This window comes from Chenopodium album, chromosome 21 (genome assembly GCF_948465745.1).
Source record: "Chenopodium album chromosome 21, dcCheAlbu1.1, whole genome shotgun sequence".
Lineage (NCBI taxonomy): Eukaryota > Viridiplantae > Streptophyta > Magnoliopsida > Caryophyllales > Amaranthaceae > Chenopodium > Chenopodium album.
Genome location: NC_137854.1, coordinates 8,113,926 through 8,124,383, shown reverse-complemented (window position 1 = coordinate 8,124,383; position 10,458 = coordinate 8,113,926). Strand labels below are relative to the sequence as shown.

Here is a 10,458-nt window from a genome sequence, read left to right as displayed (position 1 = left end):
TAATTTAAGTTTTTAATATTGAACCTTAATTACCTCAAGTTGGGGTTCGAGGTCGTAGCCTAGTAGTTAAGGCCTTTTAATTCATGTTCTTGTTTTAATTACAGTAAATCAAAGTGTGTAAGCTATGGTAATGGTAGATGTTAAAGTTATATATGAGTATATTTTGTTATCGTAATTAGTTATGCATATCAGCTCTGTATTATTTTTAGTTGCTACATTTCTTTAATGATAATGTTTAATACTTTGTATGTTTTATAGGGTTCATTGTTCATATACGTGAGAGTATGGTAGTATTAATAAATTTTGTGGATAATAGCCCGAAAAATGGGTGAACCAAATATGTGTAGAGTAAAATTGTGGTTTATTACAACCAAAACTGATACTTTGTAATTTTGTATAAGTAGTATGAGACAAAATTAAATAAACATACTAAAAATGAAAATAGGTTAAACATTAGGAGATGGATTGTAAAGTACGGAGTAGTATGTATTTGTGTTGTAGAGTAAGTTATGCACTAGCCTACGCTGTTTTTTAACTCAAAGTGACAACGTTAGCCTACATTTAGGTTTAGGGTCTTGATTAGAGGCATAGAGTCGTGGAAACAAAGCTTAAATATGGTTCTAATTTTCTTGAGTATAGTTGGCACTTGTCTCATCATGTCAATAGTATGATGCGCCACTTTTATTAGCAACATTATTAGAGGTGTAAGGCTTTGGGCAAGTGCTTTTTAAATTAAGATGAGGAGAGTTTAGCTTATTGATTGTTTTATACACTAAAAATAATTAATAGCTAATACTTTCCATTTTTTTGATACTTGCAAGAGTTGCAACACACAATTTTTCACTTCTGTAAGAAATGAAGACATCACATGATATAATACACTGAAAATAAGAGTGAGAGATCATAAGGAGTATAAATTAGTGGACAATGAACTTTAAAAGGTAATAGTACAACATTCAACAACAAAAATTTTCAATTATAATGTTATCACTTACATGTATTGTGACATTACTGTTTTAGAAAATTGTTACAACAATTCAAAAACGGAGAAAATAGTAATTTACAAAATACCTTTACTATTACACAATTACAATCATCTAATCAAATTGCTAACTTACCACTAGTCAAAGAAGCTAACAAATAACAGTAAAAAGCTCCTCGTAATTGCCAAACAAGGCCATTGCACCCCATTGAATAACCAAATACTTTCTCCGTTAACTATTATTTGCAACATATACTATAAATTGATGCTTACTATTATGTGCAACAAATGTTTTCTTTCCTTTTTAAGTTATCATTTCTCTCTATCTCTCTCCTCATCACATGCACCCAACTTTTTCTCTCTCCATTTTACACTCACAAACAAGTTTTGTCTAGGAGTCCGCAAACACCCCCTTTGTTGCAGATAATAGTTAACGGAGGAAATATTTCAGGTTTAAATTATGTGGATCATTGGATAATCAATCACACTGAAGTAGGCCTATTATAGCCTCCCCCCAAAAAAGGCCCATCAGCCATTCGAAATAATTATCAATGGACCATCTGCCCATCTTGTATAGACTATAGAGCACTTCCAGTATAATACTGAATAAGCGAATAATCAGCCATAAGCACATCATTATTAATTGATGCCTTTTTATTTTTTCTTTGAGCTAATCTTATCTTCTTTAAAGGGCTATTGATAGACTCAATATGATTGATTGGTGAGGCAACTTGACTTTTCGATGTAGTTTAAACATTCATCCCCCGTTTCCCTCCTTTTTTTTCTTTTTTTTTCTTTTTTTTTTTTTTTTTTTTTTTGAATTTGAATGGAATAGGGAGGGGGTGATTTCTTTAAACAATAATAGTCATTCGACACTTACAATCATCCTTTAAGAGATCTAAATTCTCAATACAAGAATTAAATACCTCTAAACTAATGGCATCGCTTCTGAACTGCTCCTGGATAATTTAAGATGTCTTTGCATCGTTGTTGACGGAGCTCCATTGAAGTATAGTCGCAAAAGAGATATAACTTAATTGATTACCAAGATTTGCAAATTTGCCAGACAAATCTTCTAAATCTACACCTCTATACCAACAGAAATTTCACAAATTTACAAGACGAATCTTCTAAATTTGTATCCCTGCACACACTAAAACCAAACAAACAAACAATACTAAACCCTACATGGAGCGACTGACAAAATCCTACATTAATGGACTAACTATAATCACCATACTGATGATGATCTTTATTGGCCAAAAACATTAAATTAAAAAAAAATTTGAGCTTACCATAAAAAAAAAATCGATGGCAGCCCCTAAGTTTTAATATGGTGGCTAGGTTTGAAGAGAGAGAATAGAGATCATCCCCCATTTCCCTAATATTGCAACAATTATCATTTTAGAACATTTTACAAATATTACCACATTTCTTTATTTGTACATGCTTTCTTCTTATCAATGTCTTATCATATAGGTTTTAATTCTCACTTCTCATCTTAAAATTCGTGCATTACCCCATATTGCAATACTAGGTTAAGTCCCGTGCCATGCACGATAATTTTTAATACTTATCATTAGTTTAAGATTGCTATTTAATTATTAAAAAAAATTATACCTAATTGCAAAATAGGATGAAATTAAAGTTCTGTAATTACAAAAAAAAAATTAAAAAAATTATCACACTAAAGAAAACAAAGAGAATAATATATGCACGACTAATAAATATAACTATGAATTACATTACAAAGTTATAGATAGAAAACTATTATTGCATATATAAATAAGATATACTTATCAAATAGGAAGTGAATTATTATTGTACTAGGTTAAATCCCGTGCCATGCACGGTAATTTTTAATACTTAATACTTATCATTAGTTTAACACTATTATTAAATTATAAAAAATTATACCTAATTGCAAAATAGGATGAAAGTTCTTTAGTTACAAAAAAAAAATTTAAAAATTTATCACACTAAAGAAAATAGAGAGAATAATATATGCACGACTAATAAAAATAACTATGAATTTCATTACAAAGTTATAGATAGCAAACTATTATTGCATAATATTGTATAAAAAAAAATATCTTTGTTTGAATGTGTACAAATGGAATATACTTATCAGATCGGAAATGTAATATTATTGTATTTTGTATTAAAAACTTCTCTAAGAAGCTTTGACCAAAAAACTAAAAATAAAAAAAATTAAAAAAAAAAAACTTTTGGAGGGAAAATTTTTAACCAGGAGATGACATGTGTCATTCCTGGTTTCGCCTTTAGTATAAAGTTATAGATAGTTTGTATTAAAAACTTCTCTAAGAAGCTTTGGCCAAAAAAATAAAAAAAAAACTTTTGGAGGGAAAATTTTTAACCAGGAAATGACATGTGTCACTCCTGGTTTCGCCTTTAGTATAAAGTTATAGATTAGGGAAACGGAAAAAGTATTATAAACTCAAAATACACGTAAAAATGATAATAGGAGCACAATGCTTTCATATTGAAAGTTCGAGTGAAATTACGACCATAGAAAAATCAACCTTATGCCGTTGTTCTTTAGTGATGTAAGCCTGTAACCCAAGTCTCAAAGATAAGAAATATGCAAAGTACCTCAAAAAATAAAAGAACAATATTAATGTTAGTGATACTTTTCACTTTCATATCAATACCAAAACCGATCACAAATCCAACAAAATGCATCAGATCATGCAACGGAACAACAATAAACTACCCTTTCGGATTCTCCAAAAATTGCGAGTTTCCACTGAATATAATTGCACGTCTAACGGTAGAATGGAATTCCAAGGTTTTAATATTAAAAACATTGAGGTACGAAGATGTTATTGTTACTAGATGTCAATCCTTGTTTTCATCTGTAGTAGTGTAGTTGTTTATGATTCCGACTCATGGGTTGAGTTTCAAGCGGTTGAGGTTCATTGGTGGCTTATTGCCTTACTGGTACGTGCCATTGTCATCCAAGTGCATCTTGTAGTCATGTTGGAGATTCCGGGTTCCGATGTCGGTGTTGTCCGGGTTTCACCGGTGATGGATTCATCGAAGGAGAGGGTTGTCATAATGGTAAGTGCTTGGTCCTTTTCAGTTTTCACGTTTAAAATTTTTCTCACATGACATTTTCGTAAATAAACCAATAACTTTATTTAATTTAACTTTATTCAATTATGGAGTCCATAATAATGAAAAAATTGTTGATTTATTCACGAAAATGCCCATGAGAAACAAATTTTGTTTCTCAATATGAGAAATAGAGAATTTCCCCTTTTTTAGTCTGCCCTACCCGATTCACTAGAGTAGTAGAGTCAACTCTTGTGACATGTTTTGGTCAATGGTCATTGCACAAGACCTTGAGTCAACTGTGTGTTTATTTTGCAACAATTTTATTCACATTCAGTAATTCATACTCCGTGCTGAACTAATGATAATAAGACTAATTATATAAATATTATACATTATGTTATAATATTAGGAATTTTATCTAAATTTATAACAAATTTTAGCACATAAATACAAAAAGAAATTATTTTAAAATAATCAAACAAACCGCGCATTGCACGGGCTTCATCTAGTTTATATATATGGATAACTCTATTTATTCATAAAAGTAACCACATTTTTCCATTGAAATAACTCAAATTCATTATATATGGATGAGAATGTTTGAACACTTGACGTCTTTAAAGTAATGTTATTATTTAACAACTAACCAAATAGTCAATTATGCTTTAATGTTGTACACCAACTAACATAATACTATAAAAGTATTGAAATTACATAATCATACACACTATTAAATGCTCTTAAAAATAAGTAGATGCACAACTACAAAAGTAGTAATCCGGGGCAATGCCCGGCTACTCACTAGTTCTTGATTATTGTTTTGTTAAACTAACCCACTAATAATTGAGGAAGCTCCGGTTAATCTCTAGAATAAACAAATTAAAAAGTGTTTATCATACGACATTTTATTAAATACATCAACAACTTTATCCAGTCATCATCATTGTGGGACCCGTTTTTATTTAAAAAGTTATTAATTTATTTACGAAAATGTCATGTGATAAACAATAATGTCGTATCTTTGAGATGAACGTGTATTTACCCCTAATAACTGCAATTTTCCTATTTAAGCTTGCTTGACTTTTCGCTATAATTTTCCTACTTAGGCTCTGTTCTCTTCACCTTAAAAAAACAATATTAAGTAAAAATAATTTCAGTTCAGTAAGAATAAGTTCAGTTCAGTAAAAAATAATTTCAGTTTAGTAAAAATAAGTTCAGTTCAGTAAAATTCAGTTTTCTTAAAAAAAAATTATAATAGAAAATCAGTAAAAATAATTTCAGTTCATCAAAAATTATTTCAATTCAGTAAAATTAATTTAAGTTTAGTAATAATAATTTAAGTTCAGCAAAAGTAATTTTAGTTCAGTAAAAATAATTTCAATTTAGCAAAATTAAGGTGAAGAGAACAGGGCTTTAATAACTATTATTTTGTGGAAATTCATAATCGATATCATCAATTGCGCGCCACGTTAGTTTTTAGAAAGAATTAGGTTGAATCCCGTGCAATGCACGGTTGTTAAATTTTTTTTTGACAATTTTATCATAAATTTAATAATATATTGACTTGATGAGTTAAAACATATAGAGTATATTAAAAATAAAAGCATGCAAGAGAAAATATTTAAAACACATGTAATAGTTATAAACTTATAATGGATAGTTTAATTTTTAGGAAAAGATTTATATTTTACGTAAAACAAATATGTCATAATTTAGATATAATTTTTATTTTCCCTAAGTAACAATAATTTTTTTAGAAGGTACTTTTGGCAGGAAATTTTTTAATAATACATCGACAAGTGTATCTTTAGATTCGCTTTTAGTAGTATGTAATTGATTGATTGGTGATTCGTCATTCTCCATTCTCCATAGATCAGCAATGTGTAATGTATTCCCAAGTTGTGCTATATATATATATATATAAAATATATTAAAGCAATTCAAAGAGGTCAAAATCGCAAGTTGATCACCACTTTATGTATCAATTAAGTTACTCTTGCCTTCTTGCTTCATTTACTATAATTAACCTTATTGATTTGGGAATAAATTATAGCTTATACCTCCATTACTCCATAAATTAGTTAACCATTCCACAATGGAGGCACCAACTTGGGCAACGTATGCACTCGCATCGCTAGCGACCATAACCATACTACTCCTTACTAACCACCTTCGCCGTCGTAAACTTAACCTACCACCCGGCCCAAACCCATGGCCTATCATAGGGAACTTCAATCTTATTGGATCTCTTCCCCATCGATCTATCCACGAACTCACTAAGAAATATGGGCATGTAATGATGCTCAAATTCGGGTCAGTCCCGGTGTTAGTGGGCTCATCCGTAGAAATGGCAAAGATTATCCTAAAAACGAATGATGAAATCTTTGCCGGAAGGCCTAGAAATGCTGCCGGAAAGTATACAGCATATAACTATTACGATATAACATGGTCTCAGTATGGTCCATACTGGCGCCAAGCTAGAAAGATGTGCTTGATGGAACTTTTTAGCTCCAAGAGGCTCGAATCATACGAGTACATACGCATAGAAGAACTTAATTCCTTCTTAAGAGGCATATTTAACACGAATGGAGAATCCATTTTGTTAAAAGATTACCTCTTTACTTTGAACCTAAACGTGATTAGTAGGATGGTGTAATAATGAAGATAAATCGATTGTAACACTAAAGGAATTTAAGTTAATGGTTGAGGAATGGTTCGTTTTGAATGGGGTATTGAATCTTGTAGATTGGATCCCTTGTTTGAAGTATGTGGATGTTCAAGGTTATGTGAAGAGGATGAAGATTTTAGGTAAGAAATTTGATAGGTTTTTGGAACATGTATTGGATGAACATAATGCTAGAAGAGAAATTGAGAAGGAAAATTGGGTTCCAAAAGATATGGTGGATGTACTATTACAACTTGCTGATGATCCTAATAATGAAGTTAAGCTTGAAAGAATTGGAGTCAAGGCATTCACTCAGGTATGTCTTTCCTAATCTTACATTGTATATCTACACAACATAAATTTTAATTTCTTAGAGAAAACCGCAAAGAGCAATGATATAGATATGATATGATCAACAAAAACGAACCCCAATTGATAATTTGACATCCATGTTATAAAAGCCCGGCAATCTAGCTACTCTCATTTTAATTAAATGTTCATTTTGAAGAGTGAAAAACTTTAAATATAATTATTATTAATAAGATAAAATACATTCATTTTGAAATCTTAGATTAGTTTCAATTTGTAATTTAAAAATATTTTAATAATATGTATTTATTTTGTTTATAATTAATATTCAAAGATATTGATGGTTAAATATACACATAATATTATAAATGTACAAAATAAGGTAAAGTTTTGGGTGAGACGGACTCACGTGAGTCCACTATCATGTTTTTGGTGTTGCGGGCCTCGCGATCGGGTTTAGTTAACCCGCGCCTTTTTGTTGGACTTTTGTTATTGAGGCCGGTCTCACGTGAGTCCGGTCTCATACAAAACCTTTTGGCAAAATAATAGTTGAAATTAATTATAAAAAAAAAGGAGTAGAGCTGAGGGAGTATATATATTTGTCGCCTTGTCAGAGATTCATTTTACTTGTATAATTACTCCATTTATAATACTCTATTAATAAAAGAAGTAAAATATTACATACTCCATAGTACAAGTATTTATTAAGATAGTGAGACGATATTTATGAATAATTAATCGATAAATTAAGTTAGATTAGTGAAATAATAATTAGGGTAATATTCATTTTAATATTATTGCACATCCAGGAAAAATATAAGGAAGAAAATTTATTATGAAATTGATTACATGGTTTTAGTGACTTATAGACTTGTAGTTACATTGAATTTAATTATTATTAATCCGATCACCATTTGTCATTTGTGAGCATATATATGCATGTGCGTTGACGTTAGAAATTTATATAAAATTGAATTTAGGAATTACTAGCCGGAGGTACAGAGAGTGCGACAACAACAGTTGAGTGGGCAATTTCTGAACTCATAAGAAGGCCGGACATCATTGCCAAGGCTAGAGAAGAGATGGACCACGTGATAGGAAAGGAAAGATGGGTTCAAGAGAAAGATATGCAAAACTTGCCTTACATGTGCGCAATAGTAAAGGAAACATTGAGACTGCACCCAGTAGCACCTTTCCTCGCACCTCACCTAGCAAGGGAGCAAGTTAAAATTAAAGGTTATGATATCCCTAAGGGTTCCGTTGTGTTTGTAAATACTTTTACCATACAAAGAGACCCTAAGTTGTATGAAAGACCAGATGAATTTTTACCTGAAAGATTTATTGGAAAGAATATAGATGTCAAAGGTCAAGATTTTGAGTTGTTGCCTTTTGGGTCAGGGAGAAGGATGTGCCCAGGGTATAATCTTGGCCTTAAAATTATAGAGACAAGTTTGGCTAATCTTCTTCATGGTTTTGCATGGAAATTGCCAAATAACATGAAGCCTCGAGATTTGGATATGGATGAGGTTTATGGTCTCTCAACTCCTAAAAAGATTTCTCTTAGTGTTTGTGCTGAGCCTCGACTTTGTCACCATATTTACCACATTTGAAAATTTAAAATTTCTAATAATAATGAACCTAAAATATATACCTCAAGTTGGGTTTTGAGGTAGTCGATCGAACAACGCCTTTTTAATTGTGTTCTTGTTGTAATATATTAAAGTGTATAAGATATGGTAATGTTGGAATTAATAAATACTACTGTATTTTTAGTTGCTATATGTTTATTTTATTATTATTATTATTTTTTTTTTGTGATATTTAATAGTTCATATGTAGTATGAGACTCCGAATGTGAGATAGTAATCATAGTATGGTAGAATTAATAAACTTTGGGGAGTATAGTCCGAAAAAAGTGATATAACCAAATATGTGAGAGTAAATTTGTGGTACAATACAACCAAAACCAATACTCCTTATCACCATATACCGTATAAAACACAATTACATAAACATACTAAAAATGAAATAGGTCAAACATTAATAGATGTATTGAGTAATATGTGTTCGTGCTGTGGAGTAACTGATGTAACTTATGCTCTAGCTAGCTGCTAGCATACTGTTTTTGAACTCAAAGTGACAACGTTAGCCTACATATTAGTGATTTATTTATCTTGTATGATGCGTGATGATTTATTAATAGAAGTCACAAGACTAAATACAAGAGTCTTATAATAAACTTACCAAAAGCTAATTAAGTAACATTTGAAGTTTATTTTATACCATAATCAAACCTAACATGACCTGATAACCTGATGTTATAATGCTAAAAACAAATATCTCTAATATTTAAATTGGTTGATCGAGTCATCATCTAATCAGCTCACTGTGTATAAAATGGGAATAAGATAATACGGAGTAAAATATACTCTATAACTACTTCTATTCGTAAAAAGACAAGTCAACAACTTAACATGTAAGTTCAATGTGAAATTCTTTCCATTTAATCTATACTCTGTAATTGATGATACTTGAATTAATCCACTAACTGCACTTACGTAAGTCATTTATCTATTCTTATGCTGATGGTTGAGGCCCATATGTTTTATACTCTATCACTTCCCCTCACATGAAAGACCCTTTAGGCTTAAAATGTGGGTGCAACACGGGCCCACCCATAACTGGTGCTAATTAATTCCACTTTGAAGGAGGGGCGGATAAGATTCGAACTCGTGACCTTTGTGTCACGCTGGTTCCGATACCATGTTAAAGGACCAACTCAACCAAAAGCTTAAGCTGATGGTTGAGGCCCATGAATATGTTTTATACTCTATCAAATTGATTATAGATGAATTAGGGCCAGGCCTGTTCACATTTACTGAACTGAGCTGAACTGAAGTGAACTGATTGGAGCTGAACTAAATTGAGCTGAAATGAATATTTTATGAGAGAGGGAAATTAGAAGCTGAACTAAACTAAACTGATTGGAGCTGAACTGAACTAAACTGAACTGATTAGAGCTGAACGAACTGAACTGAATAGAAATTAAGTAAATGTGAACAAACCCTTAATCCATATATATTTAGTATTTTCTTTACTAAATATGTTTTTTTTTTTTTTTTTTTTTTTTTTTTTTTTTTTTTTTTTGTACTTCACGCTTTTTTAAGTCTAAAGGCTTGGGTTAGCCCCTTTGGGATGAGCTCTCTTACATTCACATCTTAATTAACATGAGTGTTTTGCTATAAGTTTTAAAATTGTTTTGACCTGTACAATTAATATAAAATACTAATTAATATGAAAGTAAGGATCATTAACATTAATATGGTTGTTACTTTAGTTTTTGAGGTAGTTAGCAATTTTTTTTTTTTTTTTGGACTAGGATTATGAAACAAGGTTGATGTTGCTATGATAATTTGTATTTCGA

General features: G+C 30.7%; 1 pseudogene; it reads left to right on the top strand.

Annotated features, from left to right (window-relative positions):
• Nucleotides 1-6,155: 6,155 nt before the first annotated feature.
• Nucleotides 6,156-8,644, top strand: LOC145601822 (trimethyltridecatetraene synthase-like; annotated as a pseudogene).
• Nucleotides 8,645-10,458: the final 1,814 nt, after the last annotated feature.